Source organism: Chelonoidis abingdonii, chromosome 7 (assembly GCF_003597395.2).
Source record: "Chelonoidis abingdonii isolate Lonesome George chromosome 7, CheloAbing_2.0, whole genome shotgun sequence".
Lineage (NCBI taxonomy): Eukaryota > Metazoa > Chordata > Testudines > Testudinidae > Chelonoidis > Chelonoidis abingdonii.
The window spans coordinates 33,579,278-33,599,472 of NC_133775.1; the positions used below are offsets into that span (position 1 = coordinate 33,579,278).

The 20,195-nt window shown below is 43.6% G+C and overlaps 1 protein-coding gene across 16 annotated transcripts in view; it reads right to left on the minus strand.

Moving 5' to 3' along the window:
• ZNF644 (zinc finger protein 644) overlaps window positions 1–1,198 on the minus strand; it is a 70,826-nt gene extending 69,628 nt beyond the window's left edge. For 4 of the 16 annotated variants that reach the window (XM_032778534.2, XM_032778519.2, XM_032778532.2 and 1 more), the window contains exon 1: window positions 1,114–1,198. The gene's annotated coding sequence lies outside the window, so the exon portion shown is untranslated. Of the gene's footprint in view, window positions 1–545; window positions 828–859; window positions 1,042–1,113 lie in introns of those variants that run through there. The other 12 variants (XM_032778524.2, XM_032778523.2, XM_032778520.2 and 9 more) reach the window with 6 other exon arrangements.
• Between the last annotated feature and the right edge of the window lie 18,997 nt (window positions 1,199–20,195).

The window sequence follows — 20,195 nt, forward strand, 5'->3', positions numbered from 1 at the left end:
GGCTTCAACTTAAAATTGTATCTGGGCTCAGATTTTTTTTGAACACCTAAACTACTAACTTTTCCTTAGGTTTTGTAAGTCATCTTCATATTGTGAAGCATGTGCCCAGAAGACAATGATGATGCCACCATATTCATAGCACAGGCTCCTCAGACTCCACAATGGGCCACAAACGTGCAAGCTTCAGTAACAATGACATACGTTTTGCTGACCTCCTGGCTTCATGCAAACGGAACAAATGTTGGAACAGACTTAGCACCACACCCAGGTGAGGCCGCCACTCTCTGCCACCATGACCACGCACCCAACTGGGCACGGGGTGTGGCAAGCCCCACTACACTGCCGTGCCTAGAGATGGCACCAGAGTTGGCAGAACCCACCACGCTCATTTCCACACCCAGGGACATCGGGCCTGTCAGACATTACCAGAGTGACCCCAGCTGCCCTGCAGCTTCTGCATCCTCCTATCCCAGTCACCCTCTGGGCGTCCCAGCGGGCGGCAGCACAGCCGGCGGGGCCCTGGCACCACTGGATGGGGGCTTTACCTCTCCTCCCCGCGCCCGAGCTTCCTCTCGGCTCTACCGCCCGGCAATCCCGCGCCCCTGGGGCGACGCCGGGCTCCCCCAGCTCCTCAGCGCCTGGCAATGGCGGCGGCCCCGCTCCCCCTCCCAGCTCCTCGCTCACTGGCTACGCCGCTTCATGTGACCGAACAAAACCCTCCTCAGCGCAGCCCTTTGTGTCCGGCCCGGCCAGGGCAGCGGGGAAGCCGCCCGCTTCCCCGCGCGGGGCTCCCAGGGAGCCCGCTGAGCCCGGCCGCAGCGCCGCCTCCCCCGCGTCGCCTCCGCTCCCCACCACCTACCCTGCAAGGGCGGCCGGGGCCGAGTCCCTTTGCCGCACCAGCTCGGCGACGGCGGCGGCCATGTTCCCCGATGCGGCAGGATGGAGGGGACGCCCCCGAGCCGCTAGGGCAGCCGGTTCGCCCCCTTTCGGGTGTCTCCCCCTGCCCTCGACCGCGCGTTCCGCCCTTTCCCTGCGCGCCCCCTCCCGCAGAGAACCACCCTCCCCTCCCCCACTGTCAGCGCCGGAAAAAAAAATCCATAACGGGAAACTCACGGGCTCGCCAGGGTGTGCGTCACACCGCGGTTACGTCCCACGCTCCGCGTCATGACGTCACCGCGCAACTTCCCCCACATAACACACATCGCCCCCTCCCCTCCGTTGGTGAAGAAACACGCAGGCGTGTAGGTTTCCCGCTCCAGCGGAACGTAGAGCCCCAGCCTGAGGTGTCAGTGGAAGGCGCACAAGTGTCCCTGCTCGAAGTGGGTGGTTGAGCAACGTGACTCTAGGGGCTGGCACTAGGAGTGCCGCACTCCCCGTGCACTTTGCCAAGTACCCAGCCAGTTCTCACGCACAGGGCGCGTTACTGTAGCAGCCAAAGGCTCCAGCTGAGATCAGGGCCCCTAGGCACTGTACACGCACCTCATAAAAGACAGTCCCTCCTCCGGAGGGCCCAATCCTACTGACTCTGAGGGGTAGAGCCCTGTGTCCGTGTAGATCCTCCCTGAAGTCAAAATGCAGAACCGGGGACTAAACGGGAGGGGGGGGCGGGATTAGCAGTAGTAGCTATGCTTTACTGGTAGGGAACCAAGGCACATCGCTCAAGAGTTTGTAGGTTGTCCTGCACGTCAGACTGACTGGATAGCTCACCTGTCACACAGCCAGGTCAGCCAATGGCCCGCAAGGCAGAGTGAGATCTTGCCCTGGGGAAAGTGCCCTGAACTGGAAGGTAGGAGAATGAGTTGTGGTCTCTCCTATAACCGCTGCTGTTTATATTTCTCTGCACATCGGAATAGCTGTTGTGGAGTAAGACCTCATACCTTACCCTAAAAGGCAGCTCCGTGTCATTCCAGACTGAAGTGAGCTGAGTGGTTGCACCAGGGCCCAGCTAGGAACAGAATCTGAGATTCTAACAGGGCAGCCCCAAGTCTTACCACTGAGTTATGTGGCCTTTCAACTCTGCGAAGTTGGTTCCCTTGTCTGTAACCACTCAGCCTCTCTCTGCTCTCAGAGCCAGGAATAGAACCCAGACATCCTGATCGGGACTCTGGAACTTGGGGCGCGGACTGCAGTAGCACTCCCAGCTTAGAACACATGGCTTCCAACACATGCAGGTTTTTGATGGCTATCAGCACCCCCACTAGAAAAATAATTGTAATCTGCTGCCAGAAGCCTCCGCCACAGCTCCCTTTAGTGACTGCTCTACATAGAGGATCAATTACTCCTTTTGCTCAAGTAGTACTGTAGACATCTGTGCTGAAGGTCCAGGTTCAAGGCTAGCCGATCCCCCATGTGGGGTGACAGAAATTTGTTTCCTTTTTTAAAAAACAAACAAACCAAGGTGTTCTTAATTCACCCAAGGAAGAAGCATCCTTAGCAACAGAATTTATAGTTTAAAAACACTGTAATCCATCATCGACAGTGTGACAAACAGCAAACCTCACCGGCATGCATCACATGTTCAGTGGCTTGCATCGTGCACTGGCAATGGTCGAAGGTTGAAGAGGCACCTGCAGGGCTGAATTAATCTTTTGTAAGCCCTGTGGCCCCTTCCCTGCTCCGCTCCAAGGCCCCATCCCGGCTAGGCCTCTTCCCACTGAGGCCCACCCACTGCTCGCACAGGTAGGAGCCGTTGGAGAGGAGCACCCACTGCCAAAACCAAAAGTCAGTGCCTATGGTGCTGCTACAGCAGCAGCCTCTGGCTAGCAGTGGATTCCATTAGATACAGGGTTTACAGTTTGCTTCAATGACTTTCAGACCCCCCCCCCTAAAAAAATTGTTCCAACACCCCTGCACGTTTCCCCTGCCTATTAAAATAAAGCTGCTTCAGCCCTACAAACAGCAAGAGAGGCATGGGCCAGGTCTGGAGAGTTGCAGCCCATAGGATAGGACTTGAGGCAGAGTTCACCCTAGGCATAGTTTGACTTCTATATTTGGGGGAAGGGGAAGAACTCCAGCCAGACTAAGGGGGCTGTGGATGTGTGTGTAAATTCCACACTGCTCCAGGCTTGCGGTGGGGGAGGGGGCAACCTCACAATAGGTTTACCAACTTTGGTTGGACAAATTCCTGGAGGTTTCATCACATGACATTATCTTTAATTAAAGATGAATCTTTAATTCCTGGAGGGTGGGCAACCCTACCACACAGGCTGGGCAGCCCTTTCAAGAGTACTTCCTATATAGGGCTAGCATTCCTTGGGAACCAGAGTTACCTGCACTCCATCACCCCATGGCATCCTCTCACTTATACAGGTGAAAACTAGTTACATCAGCCATATAGGTTGAGACAGCAAGGTTGGAATGAGAGTTACCCACATGGCTGAGGCCCTCCGCAGTTTGTATCCTTCTTGAGTGATTTTTTTTGTCCTTTATTTTGGCTCTTTCAAGGGTGACCATATGACCCGTTTTGGCCACGATAGAATCATAGAATATCGTGTTGGAAGGGACCTCAGGAGGTCATCCAGTCCAACCCCCTGCTCAAAGCAGGACCAATCCTCAACTAAATCATCCCAGCCAGGGCTTTGTCAAGATGGGCCTTAAAAACCTCTAAGGAAGGAGATTCGACCACCTCCCTCGGTAACCCATTCCAATGCTTCACCATCCTCCTAGTGAAAAAGTTTTTCCTAAACCAAACCTAAACCTCCCCCACTGCAACTTGAGACCTTGTTCTGTCATCTGGTACCACTGACAACAATCTAGATCAGGGGTCGGCAACCTTTCAGAAGTGGTTTGCCAAGTCTTCATTTATTCACTCTAATTTAAGGTTTTGTGTGCCAATAATACATTTTAACCTTTTTAGAAGGTCTCTTTCTATAAGTCTATAATATATAACTAAACTATGGTTGTGTGTAAAGTAAATAAGGTTTCAGAATGTTTAAGAAGCTTTATTTAAAATTAAATTAAAATGCAGAGCCTCCTGGACTGGTGGCCAGGACCCGGGCAGTGTGAGTGCCACTGAAAATCAGCTCGCGTGCCGCCTTCGGCACCTGTGCCATAGGTTGCCTATCCCTGATCTAGATCCATCCTCTTTGGAACCCCCTTTTAGGTAGCTGAAAGCAGCTATCAAATCCCCCCTCATTCTTCTCTTCTGCAGACTAAATAATCCCGGTTCCCTCAGCCTCTCCTCATAAGTCATGTGTTCCAGCCCTCTAATCATTTTTGTTGCCCTCCGCTGGACTCTTTCCAATTTTTCCACATCCTTCTTGTAATGTGAGGCCTAAAACTGGACACAGTATTCAGATGAGGCCTCATCAAAGAGGGGAATGATCACGTCCCTTGATCTGCTGGTAATGCTGCTACTTATACAGCCCAAAATGCCATTAGCTTTCTTGGCAACAAGGGCACATTGTTGACTCATATCCAGCTTCTCGTCCACTGTAACCCCTAGGTCCTTTTCTGCAGAACTGCTGTTTAGTCACTCGGTCCATAGTCTGTAGCAGTGCATGGGATTCTTTCGTCCTAAGTATAGGACTCTGCACTTGTCCTTGTTGAACCTCATCAGATTTCTTTTGGCCCTAATTTGTCTAGGTCCCTCTGTATCCTATCCCTACCCTCCAGCGTATCTACCACTCCTCCTAATTTATTGTCATCTGTAAACTTGCTGAGGGTGCAATCCACACCATCCTCCAGATCATTAATGAAGATATTGGACAAAACCGGCCCCACAACCGACCCTTGAGGCACTCTGCTTGATACCGGCTGCCAACTAGACATGGAGCCATTGATCACTACCCGTTGAGCCCGATGATCCACAGCTTTCTATTCACCTTATGGTCCATTCATCCAGCCCATACTACTTTAACTTACTAGCAAGAATACTGTGGGAGACTGTATCAAAAGCTTTGTTAAAGTCAAGGAATAACCCATCCACTGCTTTCCCCTCATCCACAGAGCCAATTATCTCATTATGGAAGGCAATTAGGTTAGTCAGGCATGACTTGCCCTTGGTGGAATCCATGCTGACTGTTCCTGATCACTTTCCTCTCCTCAAAGTGCTTCAAAATTGATTCCTTGAGGACCTGTTCCATGATTTTTTCAGGGACTAAGGTGAGGCTGACTGGCCTGTAGTTCCCCCGATCCTCCTCCTTCCCTTTTTAAAAGATGGGCACTCCATTAGTCTTTTTCCATTCTTCCAGGACCTCCCCCAATTGCCATGAGTTTTCAAAGATAAAGGCCAATGGCTGTGCAATCACATCAGCCAACTCCTTTAGCACCCTTGGATGCAGTGCATTGGGCCCCATGGGCTTGTGCTTGTCCAGCTTTTCTAAATAGTCCTGAACCACTTCTTCCTCCACAGAGAGTTGGTCACCTCCTCCCCATACTGTGCTGCCCAGTGCAGTAGTCTGGGAGATGATCTTGTTCATGAAGACAGAGGCAAAAAAAGCATTGAGTACATTAGCTTTTTCCACATCTTCTCTCACTAAGTTGCCTCCCTTATTCAGTAAGGGGCCCATACTCTCCCTGACCTTCTTTTTGTTGCTAACATACCTATAGAAACCCTTCTTGTTACTCTTAACATCCCTTGCTAACTGCGACTTCAATTGTGCTTTGGCCTTCCTGATTTCACTCCTGCATGCATGAGCAATATTTTTTACTCCTCCCTGGTCATTTGTCCAAGCTTCTACTTCTTGTAAGCTTCGTTTTTGTGTTTAAGATCAGCAAGGATTTCACTTCATCAGTTGGCAATAGCAAACGGGACAAATGCCCACTTTTGTCAAAAAAGTGGGGTGCGGAGGAACGTGTAGGGAGCAAGCAGAGATGCCAGCCCCATGCGGGGGGAGAGTTCCAGCACACAAGGAGCCGCCAGGGTCTGAGCAACCAGTGACAGGCTCATGCGGGGAACAGTTCTGGCAAGTGGCTGAGGCCAACGCCTCGGGGGGTGGGGCAGGGGAGGAAGAGGGCACTCGGGCCAGCCCTGACTGTGTCCCATTTTCCCTTTGGGAAGTATGGTCACCCTAGCTTTTTGTCAGAGCTGCCAAGTTTTGTACAGCTCCATGGGCAGTGGCACTGGAACAATTTGTTTCGTGGGGTTACTGAAAGCCATTGAGCAAAACTGTAAACTCTGTATATGATGATAACCACTTTAAGCCAGGGGGTGTTGCTGCACCCCCAGAACACCTAATTCCAGCACGCCTGTCCATGGATGACAATTTAGGCAAATTATTGAATGAGCTAAATTGCATATAACTTGTAAGTAAACTCCAGCTTCAGCAAATACTGTGTTTACTTAGTGCTTGTGTAGCCCCAGTGAATTAAGCTCTGTGTTCATTTACAGGGTGGAAGCAGGTAAGCATAGCTCTGCCAGCCTGCCTCAGCCCAGCTCTGTGCAGAACTTCCTCTAAAAGGAGGACAGACAGGTCAGTCTGTAGCACACCAAGCTCCTGATTTGTGAAATAGGCACTGGAACTGAGATTCAAACTTATGTCATATGGGGGCAACTGAACTTTTAATCTCTACTGAGTTAGGCTGAATTCAAAGTGGAGGCCTGCAGTCACCTTAGGCACCCAGCCCATTGCTAAGTTCTGGCAGTTTTGGGTACTTACATAAAATAGCTCTTCCACTAGCTGCACACACAAGTAACAAACATATTGCACACACTACCCTTCATCTTCAAATAATTCCTATAATGTGTGTTCCAGCCTGTTCTTAGTGGGACAGCTCCAACTAACCAAAATTCAACCACTAAAAATACAACACAAATATTAACACAACAGCCACATTCATCTCTAAATATATTACTTTGCAATATAAAATCATTTCAACAACTATTTGAAGGTCATCACATTTGCTCACACATATTACCCCCAGGATCAGTTGGCAGGTATGATCCCATAACTTTCAGCTGTATAACAGAAACCCCTATAGCTCTAGATACAGAAGCAACACCTGGATAAAAGATCGTTATACTTCAGGAAATCCGCCTATTGAGCAAAAACACAACACACTTTATAGCGGCTACACAGTTATTTGTGAATTAGCACTAGAATGTTTGGTATTAATATTTCTGGTCTCTCAGTGTTGCCGACTCTCACAATTTTATCACAAGTATCATGGTATTTGGTGTTTTTCTTAAAGCCTCAGCTCATGGCCAGCAGTTACTACATGAGAGTCTCATCTTTTTAAATAAGTTACTAGCCTTCATGTTTGTAAAAGAAAAGCCTTGAAAATGTAGTCTATTACTGTATACCTTACAGAAAAAAAGGAAGCAAATAAAAAGAATGCAGAATCTTGTTGGAGTGTTGATTTGGTAAATCTCATGATTTTAGATCTCTTAATTTTAACATGATTTTTAAATGTTTCAGTCTGGCAATACTGTACTCCTGGCTGTGGGAGGAGAGTAGGGATTAAATCAATTGAAATGCCCATTTTTAAGTCATGTGCAGAGACTGAACTTGGAATATCAAAGAATAAGCCACAACCACTTAAGCGAAAGGACTAAGCTCAAAGACAATAGCAGACCCAGAAAGCTCTCTCTGTGGCCTACCCACTAGAGAGGAACAAAGATCCACTGTGTTAGTATGAGTTAGACAAGCATATAGTTGGAACTAGTTCATCAAAAGGCAATCTAGTAAATGATTGAGATGTGGACCTGTCATATTAGAAATCGGGGTTCCCATGCCTAGAGGTGCTTACAGTGACAGTCCTATATCTCAGCAGAATGAGCAAATAATAATTGTCTTCATGAAGGTTGGGGGGGTGAGGCCTTGTTTAAGAAGGGTTAAGAAATACACAGAAATATTAAGAACCGTTAAAAGAGCTAGGAGTAGAGTGCATGAACTCTTGGCATGTAGTTCAGTGCACCTTCCTGTAGGCTGCAGGGTGTTGTCTGAGTGAAAAAATACCTGAGATATGTGACACTTGGCAGGGTCTGGTAGTTGTTGCAGATTTCATCCAACATTTTGGCCTTCACTGGTGGAGAGCTATGGGCAGCTTTGGAGATTGCTGACCCCACAAACAATGAGGGAGACATTTAGCACTGTGGCTGGAGAGTTCCTCTCTTACCCTCAGGTCGACAGTGTTTTCTAAAACAAAACAGTCCATAAGGAAACTGTTTTTCCAAACAGATTCAATGAGCAGTTTAGGGTGACCCTTCCCACACATGCAACATCCAGCTACTCTCTTCTTTGGCATCAAGTTCTATCCCAAAAGGCTCTACCACACAGTTATAGAAGATAAGAAAAGTGTGTTTGGAGTAAAGGATCATAAAGCATGACTCCTGGAAACAAGTTTTAAGCCATGCAGAATGATTTTCCAAAATCCTAAAACGGGTGCAGAGAAAGGCTATTAAGATGAGCTGAGGAATGGAAAACCTACCTTTTCAGAGGAGACTTAAAGAGTTTGGCTCATTTAGCCTAACCAAAAGAAGGCTCAGGGGAGATCTGATTGCTCTCAATGAATACATCAGAGGGATTAATACACCTCTACCTCGATATAATGCTGTCCTTGGGAGCCAAAAAATCTTACTGCTTTATAGGTGAAACCGCGTTATATTGAACTTGCTTTGATCCACCTGAGTGTGCAGCCCTCCCCCCCCGTCCCCGAGCACTGCTTTACCGCATTATATCCAAATTCGTATTATATCAGGTGGCATTATATTGAGGTAGCGGTGTACCAGGGAGGGAGAAGAGTTATTTAATTAAGTACCAATGTGGACACAAGAACAAATAGATATAAACTAGCCAGCAATAAATTTAAGCTTGAAATTAGATGAAGGTTTCTAACTGTCAGAGGAGTGAAGTTCTGTAACAGCCTTCCAAGACAAGGGGCAGGGGAACCTAACTTGCTTCAAGACTGAGCTTGGTAAGTTTATGGAAGGGGTAGTATGATGAGACTACCTACAACAGCATGTAGGTTATCTGTGACTGCTAGCAGCAAATATCACCAGTCATTGGTGATGGGACACTAGATGAGGAGGGTTCCCAGATACTATAGAGAATTTTTTCCCAAGTGTCTGGCTGGTGGGTCTTTCCCACAGGGTCTAACTGATTGCCATATTTGGAGTCAGGAAGGAATTTCTTCCCGGACCAGATTGGCAGAGACCGTGGGGTTTTTTCACCTTTTGCAGTATGAGGTACAGGTCACTTGCAGGTTTAAACTAGTGTAAATGGTGGATTCTCTGTAACTTGAAGTTTTTAAACCATGATTTGAGGACTTCAGTAACAGCCAGAGGTTAACAGTCTATTACAGGAGTGTGGGGGTGAGGTTCTGTGGCCTGTAATGTGCAGGCTGGTCAGAGTAGCTGATCATGATGGTCCCTTCTAACCTTACAGTCTATGAGTCTAAAACATATTAAACTCATTCATAGTGGCAGATTAACAAACTAATTTTAAATTTTAATGCATTCATTTTTGTAGATGAAGCCACTGAGGGAAACTTGCAACAGGCCTAAGCTGAAGTATTTTGAATGAAAAAAGATTGTAACTGTATCCCACACTAACTAGAGGGAGAAACTTTATGATTTTTTTTACATTTATATAGCACCTTTCATTCCCATAGGATCTGAAACACTTCATTAACTATAAGCGAACAGCTTCCCCCCTGTAATGCAGCTGCTCACTGCATCATTCTTTCAAAATCTAGTTTGTAGTTAATACATTTCTTTCAATAACAAAATACTCTGTTGCTTCTGTATACGTGCGCACAGAGAAAAAGACAGATTAAAACTATAGTTTGTCAGATAGACAACAATTTAAGTGGATGTGACTTTCAAAATAGCCATGCATTCTTATAAAATGGACAACTTGTACAAATCTCCACTACTTCCCCTCCCCATCCTTATCACAAACTTGGTACATTAACTAACTTCTCCTGCCACACAATTTTCAAAACTGGCCCTACCCCCATTTTGGATTAATACTTTGATGGTGAAAGCATAAAAATGTATGCAGTGTCGCTGTAGCCATGATGCTTCCAGGATAGCAGAGACACAAGGGGGGAGAGGTGAGGTAAGATCTTTTATTGGGCCAACTTCTGTTGGTGAGAGAGACAAGCTTTTGAGCTCTGTGTAAGCTTGAAAACTTCTCTCACCAACAGCAGTTGGCCCAATAAAAGATATTGCCTCATCCACTTTGTCTCTCTGAAGCATAAGAAGACATTCATGCAAGGCAGCTAAGAGGCACTGCAACTGTAGCATGAAAGATGCCGGTGTCATTGGTTGGGGTTTGCCATAGAAATTTTCTTTACAAATTTCAATGCAGGAGGGTCAGATGCATTTCTGTGTTCTTATCTGTTCCTATGTAGATAAATTACTAATTTTACCAGTTCCAATGCATTCAACAACTTCATGCAATGGCCATTGCCCCACCACCGCCACCTCCCCAACAGCAAATAAGAGGTTTCTATAGACAGACATTATGGAAGAACTTTAATTTTAGTTAACCGGGAGATTTCTATTTCACTTAAGAAACTTAAAATTTAAAGGAAAAAAAGTGTCCTTTTCTGAGAATTTTTTTGAGCCATAGGTCTCTCTGCTGTTGCCCTGCCTCCCTGATAGATACCTTTTTAAGAAGAGTGTCAAACATTTCAAGCAAAGACAATGCTATTGTCTTTTTTTATGAAGCAAACAAAAAGTTCTATTTTAACTTCAGTTTAGTTCCCATTTTCACAATTGGTCACTTATATTTAGATGTCCACGATAGGCACCTTTTGTCTTTATCAATTACACTTTTACACTTCAGAGATGTAATGGTGCAGATATAAGGTACAGTAGAAAATTATAGAGATCAGATCAAATTCAAACCTACTTCCAATACTTGGAATCCCAGGGATTCTCAAGTTAGTTGTAAAATAAAGTGCTTCTCAGTAGCAGGATTTCTAAATATTATTTGCTTGCCATTGCAAGTAAGCTTTAAAATGGATGGTCTGACAAGGTATGTTGAAAAATAAAAGATTCCTAATATTAAACAATAAAGATAATTCCCATTTTAATTTGCTGCTTCTAGGATTTTGTCCTTGAGTGCTAGGACAGTCTGACAATATTTCCTCCACATTGAATCCTTTCCCACTGTGATACTAAACTAGTACATTTACAAAACACTATTTTGTAGTAAACATTAAATGTGCAACTGGAGCTCCTATAATTCTGTGATGTTTTTTGACCTCTTCAGTGGGGACTATCATTATCTGCCACTGAGTGTAGAGGAATGGCTTCTGGACTTCCTGGACGATCACTTTCTTCTAGCCCACATTTTTCTGCTTCACACACCACAGTGGTATCTTACTATTTTAAGTCAGTGAAGTAGTATATTTATTTTACCACAACATTTATTATTTGCTTCACAACTATTAGTTTCTAAGGCTAGGAAGAACTTTAGACACTTGCTGATCCTCAACAGATAAGCCACCGTCTCTTTATCTCTTTACCTCCTTCTGAAAGGTCAGCCATACCTTGAGCTACAGGCAGACATTTAGGAAAATTAATCCTAAATAATTAAAGGTGTGGATTAGTTGAACTGCATTAAACCCCTGTGTAGACACTCATTCAGAATTAAAGTGGCCTTAATTCAGTTTAGCTTAATTTGCTTTCCTGAGTATCCCCAACTAGACAAACCCTGAGAGACTTAAGCTCAAGCATGGGGAAAGGATGGCTGATCTTTCAAAAGGAGCAAGAGGGTTAAGATATAGGGAAGAATTGGTGATTCAACAACTTGCTGACCCTCAACAGCAGGCTGTTATACTTATCTATTTTCCTATAAGAGTTCAAGGAGCATAAGAAAAAAGAGATGCTATACTTAATTGACTTTCTTTAAAATAGTATGTTCTCTTGGATAAATGCCATAGTTGCATCACACAGGAAGTATTAATGGGAAAATATGCTATGAGCAACAAAACTAGTCTGTTGATCAATGATAATTTAGTGGAAAAGGAGAAAAGCGGTGGTGTAAAGTGAAAAGAAAAAGGACCACAGTAGATGAGAGAAAGGAAACAAATATTTCTGTTCCAGGTACGAATGACTGAAAACAAAACACTGAAAAGAAAGACAACTTTGGGCCCGATCCTCAGCAGGTATAAATTCTTGTAGCTCCAGTGAAATCAAGTTGAAGAACTGATGCATTGTATATTACTGCACTCAAACATGAAGAGTGGCTACTGTAGGAAAGAAGTTGGTGCTCACCAGAACAACTGAGTGGTTATGGTTCTGGACACTTCTGGTCAACCTGCACTAATTAGTTGCTGTAAGAAAGAAGTTGCACTTCCTTGATTCAGGGCTGCCCAGCTAGGGTTGCACAGCAGCAGCCCTAGTTTAGGGGTGTAGAGAGCCAGGCATAGAGAAGCTCAACTCTGCCACACACCCCTGGCACAGTAACCCTAACATCCCCCTCCTTTCTTTGTGCCTGGGGTGGTGACAGCTGGCATGGGAAGCGAAGAGCCACGTCTGTCAGTTATATACACAAGTAAAGATTTTCCTGCACAAGGAGAAATCTCAACTCGCCTTTTCAAAGTAGCTGTAGCAGACCAGAGAGTTGGCCTGAGGTCTTCTTAATGACATTTCCTTCATAGACTTATCTTCAAAGGGATTTACCATGTGTTTTACCATCATTTTTCAAAATGAACAGAACCTCTTAGATGGCATCTTTACTTCCAGTTTATTAGTTTCCATGTAGTACATAGGCAAGAAAGAATTCAAACTTCCCTCTTCTCGCCACTAGCTCCTGCTGTTCTGCCCTCTCATTCATATACTTCTATTTTGGGGTCACTGTTATTAAATAAGCTGGACATTTGTCCTATTATTCTGATGTTTATTCTTTGCAGCATGCAAACTACAATTATATCTAAATACCAAGCAATGAAAAAAATATTTTATTAGTATTAATAGTAAAGTACTGAGGTGCTTGTTTTGTCTTCAGGTAAGATCACAGCAACAGAAAATCTGTTTGATATGCCAATATCTTCTGTTTTGTTTCTTAATTGTAAGGAGTTTGTTTTTGATCAAGACAATTAATTATGAATATAGCTGAATTTTTTAACAGAGATAAAGCTTAGAAAAGCTACAAAAGCTTTTAAAATATACAGTATTGTGTATATATCTACAATGTATGAAAAGCGACACATTTATAATGGAAACTTGAAAAGAAAAAAAAAGTTACCTAAAAGAAAAATCATAATTTAAAAAAGATTTGAGTATAGCATATATCATATGCATGTGCAATAATCAGCATAAAATATAGTGGGTTAATATACATAATTTCAATGTATTGGTCATTATAAAAATCTATGAAGACATTGGGAATGACATTGGGAATGTAATGTCTCCTTTTGTGGAATGAAAGCACTGACAGAGTAGAGATCCTTAAAAACACCAAAAAAGAGATTGAGAAATCAAAACACATAGTTATTAAATGGAAATGGTATTACCTGAGGATTTTCTTTCTGGGACTAACCTCCCTTCTAGTCCACACTATTTGGTTTGTTCCTTTCTGTGCAACTACAGGACTCCTGGGCTTGACCATACCCTTACACCCACCTGCTAGAAGAGTCTCTTCAGTGCTGTAACCAACGCTGAATTAAAACATTTCTTTTATTAGAAGAGCAATCTAAAGTTCTATCTATTTGGAAGGTAGCTAGCAGCAGCAAGAGCAAGAAAGAGCAGTAGAGATGCAGAAATAAGACAGGTACAAGAAAAGAAATGTTAACCTTTCTGTAGGGATTGTAAGCAATAGATAATTTTAGGGACACATGCTTGGAGCACGTTCATGCTGAAGGAATTTTCAGCAAAGGACTGCAGGTCGAATCTATGATATTTGATAAAGATATGGATGAAATACCAAGTAGAAGCCACATAGGAGTTCTGCCATGGTTCTGATCAGGGAACACGATCCTTTAGAAAATTCCTACAGGAGTAGAGGAAGTTGGAAAGCATGGTGGGGCCATGGAGGAAAAAGGGGTAGACTGACTCATTTTACCACATAATTTAACATTTAAAAGCTGTGAAGTAAAGGTAGGAATGCTGTCTATGCCACCAGTTTTGATAGGAGAGTAGAAGGGGCTTGGTCAAGTCCCAGAGCCCTAGGGCTAAGACTGAATTACAGAGGGATGTGTACCCCAAATAGTCCACAGAAGCAGGTATCAGTATCCAGAACAAACCTTTTCAGTAACCAGCAGCAGGGGTGAAACATCCACTGAAGAAAAAAGAAAAAGTCAGACACGAACAATAGCATCACGAAAAGGTGGCCACAACATTCATCAATATGCAGCATGTTCTTCTGAGCCCTTTCCTTCTGAGGATGAAGCCCACCTCTCCCCCTCCCCATTCTAACCTTTGCTGATGACTGCCCACCCATCTATGCTGATAAATCCTCTATATTCATATTATGCCATTCCACAATGAGAATTCTTTTTTCAGTAAGTTATAATGGTATCATACTTGGCTTCTCTCTGGCTCATCCCAGATTTCCAGGCAAACAGCCTAACTATGCTTTCTGAGGATTGTAGGATTTTGGTGTTATCAATGGGTTGCTATCATCCCACATAGAAAGTGTGTCTTGTGTTTAGGATTTAAAGGCAAATTTTACGCGACATTGCTACACTTTTCAGCATGTCACATATGGGAGCATAAAAGGCTTGATTAAAAGCTTGTTGAAACCATTGTAAAGACTCCTATTGACTTCAATGAGCTTTTGATCAAGCTCAAAGAGGAAATTTTAGCTCTAGTTTTTTCTAGTAATTGAAATCTACGTTCTTAAAATAGCTTTAAAATAATGACTTCAATATACTGAAATGCATGTGATATATATCTACTGAACTTCCATTAGACAAAATAAAGTCTGAAAGATCTGAGAGAGTTCTTATGTTATTTTACTTTGTTCTTAATTTTGTCCCATCTGAGCAGTCAAGAAGAGACTGGTTTCCAGAAGTACGCTGTGACGTTGCAGCATATATGATTTTATAAATATATGCTAATGAGTGAATATAATGTAACTGGAATATGCTTTATGCAAAAGATCTCTTGTAGGTATCGTTACAAAACTTATAATCTACTGAGTGTGGTCATCCTATTTGTATAAATGTATCAATTTAGTATCTGAAACCAGAAATATAAAATATAACTCTGAGGGCCTATTGTAATTATGCAAAATGTGAGCCATTAATTTTTGTTCAAATTCTTAATAGCTCCCATCAACCAGGACAATTCACTGTGGGTGGCTCTGTTTGCAGGCACGCCTTCCTGTTAGTCAAGCTGGGAGGAATAAAAGCTTGGGGTCTTAGCGTGACATGTAATCATGTCACCTGAACTAAAACCCATCTTTAATCTACTGCTTTTCCATTGAGAAGTGGGGGGTGGGAACCTAGAGGGACAAAGAATTCCCATCTTATGCAAAATATATATAAATGGGTGAAACAGAACAAAACAGAGAGCCATCATGAGGAATCCACTAGCTACCACCTGAGCAGGAACAAGAGCTGGATCAGGGGAAAGAATTGTGCCCAGGCCTGGAAGATGTCCAGTCTGAGGAAAAAACTTACTGAAGCATCTCTAAGGGTGAGATTATCTGTATTCAGTATGATTAGACATAGATTTGCGTGTTTTATTTTATTTTACTTAGTAATTCACTTTGTTCTGTACGTTACTACTTGGAACCACTTAAATCCTACTTTTTGTATTTAATAAAATCACTTTTTACTTATTAATTAACTCAGTATGTGTTAATACCTGGGAGGGCAAACAGCTGTGCATATCTCTCTATCAGTGTTACAGAGGGAGACCAATTTATGAGTTTACACTGTATAAGCTTTATACATCTGTGTTAAAGACAAAAACACTTCTGTTAGCTGCTTTCAGGTAACCCTGCAGCTGTTAGGGGACGTGATTCAGACCTGGGTCTGAGTTTGCAGCAGACTAGCGAGTCTGGCTCAAACCAGGCAGGATACTGAAGTCCTAAGTTGATAGGGCAGAAAAGGAGGGGCAGAAGTAGTCTTGGCACATCAGGTGGCAGCTCCCAAGGGGGGTTCTGTGATCCAAACCATCACATATGCCTTACACTTGGTGGGAGAGAAGGGAGGCGACATGGACACAGGATAATCTTTCAAAGTCTATTTTTATTTATAGTTAATTGAATAAAGTTGGATAAAGAGCAGAGCTAGCTCCACTTTCATAACTCTAGGCAGGGCCGGCTCACAACATTTTGGCACCTAAGGTGGGGAGCTCAAATGATACCCCCATACCCCCTCACTTGGGCCAAAACTTTGAAAGGTCTCAATTCTGCCTTCTTCCTGTTCTGCTCCTCTCATGGTACTGCTCTTCTATCTGCCCCAGTAAAGGAGAACTAACCATTTAAAATGCCTTGTTCAAATTTTAAGTAACACTAAACTCTCAAACACCTGAACAGCAAATGTAACTTTTCTTGTCTGCATAGTAAACACTGGCATTTTTATCTGTTTGAATAATTAAAGTGGTGCTTTCCATGCCTTTTTGGTTGCAAAGATTTGAACTGCTCCCTGAAGGTCCACAGTCTGGACCAGCTCATGCTCTGTTGAGATGGTTGCAAGGCCGACCAGCCTCTCCTGTGTCATTGTGGAAGTAGATGTGTTTTTATTAACTTCAGCTTGGAGAAGTTGCATTCTCCACTGGCAACTGTTACAGGAAGTGTTAGAAGTATGCACAGAGCAACAAAAGCATTTGGAAAGAGGGTGGTCATCTTATTTGTGCATGTATATTCCAGAACAGCCTTTGGAGTTGATCCTGTTGAAATGTATCTTGAAAGGGCTTTCAGTTTATCACCTAAATCACTCACATCAATATCGTGCGTGTCATCATGTGTCAACACTGTCTCTAGTGCCCTGCATTGTTGGTGTAGGTCTTCTTCAGGTATAGTGAGGAGTTTTGGAATATCATACAACATCCCAAATATACTGTTGTGTTCCTTGGGCTGCATGAAACATTCTTCAACTGACTGTATTGCACAATCTAGCACCTGGTTAAAGAATTCAACTTTGAATTGTTGTTTGGGGTCTCTTATGGGATTATCCCGTGCCTCGTAATCAAAATGTCTTCTTCTTCGGTGACTCTTGTATGAATGGGTGGAAAATAAGTTCAGTGTGAAGTTCCTCTGCCAACTTCTGTGCACTCTTCAAGATGTTTTGAAATCCCTCATTTGACCGATAAGACTGTAGGTAGGACTTTGCTTTGTCCAGTTGTTCCATTGCTCCAAATATACAAGGTCAACACCTTGGAGTCTCTTGCTTAAGGCATTTATTTCAAAAGTATCATGCCGCAACACTAAACCACACAGAAATTTGAAGTTATGTATGTTTCTGATTATTCCATTTCCTTCTGCCACTGTTCTCCCACAAACAGTTCCTGTCATAGCATTATCCTCCATAATGGCAACTATGGCATCATCTATTTTCCAATTTTGGTGTTTGATAGGCTTTATTGCCTTCCACTCGACTTTCCCATAAACGTGGCACTCCAGTGGTTTCAGTGTCAGAGAGATGTTTCCCAGATGTTGTTCAAATCTGCCATCAATGAGTTGATGCAGAGAAAATACATAGATGCTTTGAATTACATTAAAAAATTTCACAGTTGACTAGAAAGCGATGCTGAATCACTGACCACCAAGTTTCAATGAATGAAAACTGCATGGGACAAAAAAGCCACGAAGGGTTTAACTCTTGGATCCGTGTCTGCATCCTCTGTTTTTCCTCTCATGTTGGCATCATTATTATAGCCCTTGACCTCTATGTCAGCTATTGCAAATCCCGTATCTTCCAGTTTTAAGAAGCACATTTATACAGCTCCTACAGTATTCAACAGTGTCAATAAATTCTAGAAAATGCTCTCTGACAGTCCACCCATTGCAGGGACATTTTCACTAAGATTCGTTGTTGTTACAAAATGTACCATTTAAAATTATTTGTTCCGTATGGCTGATGTCAGGGTGGCATCCAGAATAACACAGTAAATCTTGCTGACCTTCGATTGCCACAAACTTCTGTTTTCCAAGGTAGTGGTGCGTGTACATTTCATTGGGTAATGGCTCTTCTACATGCTCCTGGAGTACAGCATCAAACTCAGCTGTTAGCTCCCACAATTTTAAGGAAGTGTTCCATTGTTTGGTACATACAGCTGATCTGAAGTAGACACAGGGCTAGGTTTTGGGTAGCAAGCATTCTCACAATGACAATGAGCCTTTCAGTCATTTTACCAGTAAAGAGACTCTGATGCAATCTTCCCAGATGCGATCATCTATGGTGCCTCAACTTTAGTCTCATCCAAGTTCTGTTCCCAACATGAATGCTCTCTGGTGATTTGCTGCCTTCTCATGGCATGCAGATTTCTAGCCAATTTTTCGCAGTCCTTTGTTCCTACATTGACTGGAAAGAGTTTGCAAACAAAAACAGCTTGCAGCAACTGGTTTTTTTTGAGTACAAAGCATGGCCTCTCCAGCTTTGTCACCATTGGGATTTCACGCCACGTAATGTGTTGGATGAAAACTTCTATTTCTTTGTCTTTGGGAAAATGAAGTTTTTTCAACTTGCTGTGGCCCATGCAATACAAGGAAGTCCTCAGGCTACTGCCATGTGGGTCCACAGTCTGGATCATCTGACTTAAGGAACTAAACTCACAGCAGCTGTTTCTCCCTCGCTCCACCACACTTTCTCTGATTACTCTTTGCTTCAGGAATGTGCATAGTTACATCATTTGAGATGAGAATATGGAATGCTGCAGTATCTGCCAGGTCACTACACTCTTGACTAACTGGACAGATCAGCATCTCCTCAACCAACACATCCTCATGGGGCCAGAAGGCTCACCGTGAACATTTGTGTCTATGGATTCGGAGAAGCTCCTTTCTGCTTAGATAGAAAAGCTTCCCTTTGCTTTCTTCTTCTAAATGCTGACCCAGCGGGTGTGTTTCTCCTTTTACTCATGCCTGCTGCTCGTGCCAGCTATAGTTAGCTTCTCAACACTCAGTGGAGGGGACAATAAGCAGGCTGGTAGCAGGGCGCTAATGAGGGAAAGATATCAGTGTCTTAAGGGCCTAACTGACTCCCTACTACTTCAGCTGACTGCCTGTTCTCCTAAGTGGGTTTCGGGAAGCAGCAGGAAACAAGAAGCTCCCTGGAAGCTGGTGTTAATCAGTCCAAGCTCCCGCTGGAATGGCTAGAGAAGTACATAACGAGGCTCCTGTCTCCTCTCTCTCCCTGCAGCTCCTGCTGCTTTGCTGTTATCCCTCTACCTTTTCTCCTGCCTGCCTGTTATGTCTCTCGTGCCCTCCTTCCTCCAGCACAGCACTCCACCATCTCTGTGCATTTAGAGCAGAGAGAATACATATGCACCAGCAGCAGATACAATTTTCTACACCCTGGGTCCTAGTGGCACTCCCACACAATCTGGCACCTGAGGCGGCCGCCTCAGTTCACCTCATGTTAAGGCCAGCCCTGACTCTAGCAAAAAAACAGCTACATTTGAACTTCAGCCAGTTCTCAAGGCTATTATGATGCAAAACCTGTCTAACTCCACCCAAAAAACACATTAAATTCCCTTTATAAGAACTTGTGTTTGGCTTATCATTCAAAAATACTCTGGGCTCTGAGTCACAGTGTCGGTATTTCTTTTTAAAAACAACTACACTGCTACCTCGATATAATGCCAGCAGTATAACGCAAATTTGGATATAACACGGTGAAGCAATGCTCCGGGGGGGCAGGGCTGCGCACTCCAGTGGATCAAAGCAAGTTCAATATAACACAGTTTCACCTACAATGCAGTAAGATTTTTTGGCTCCCAAGGACAGCATTATATTGAGGTAGAGGTGTATTTTTTATTTATCACATTCAAAAAGGGCTCCTGCTTTTGAAACAATACAGAAGTCAATGAGTTAATTGTCTAATATTTCACTTAAGTAGCGAGTCATTAAACCAAATCGATGTAAGATTGGGGGTACCTTGAATATGTCCTGTTTCATGCATTTTGTTATATTCTTGTATTTATCATTCAATCAAACAAAACTTGGGTCTTATATAGTACATATCTATAGATCTTTATAAAAGAGGCAAGTTGGGATAAAGGTAGATGGTGAAACTGGGGCAGAGGGCAGTGAAATAAGGTCACCCAGTGTCAGAGACTAGCACCCAGGTCCCCCAACGCTCAGGCCAGTACCCTGTCCATCAGGCCATGCTACCTCTGACCAAGATTG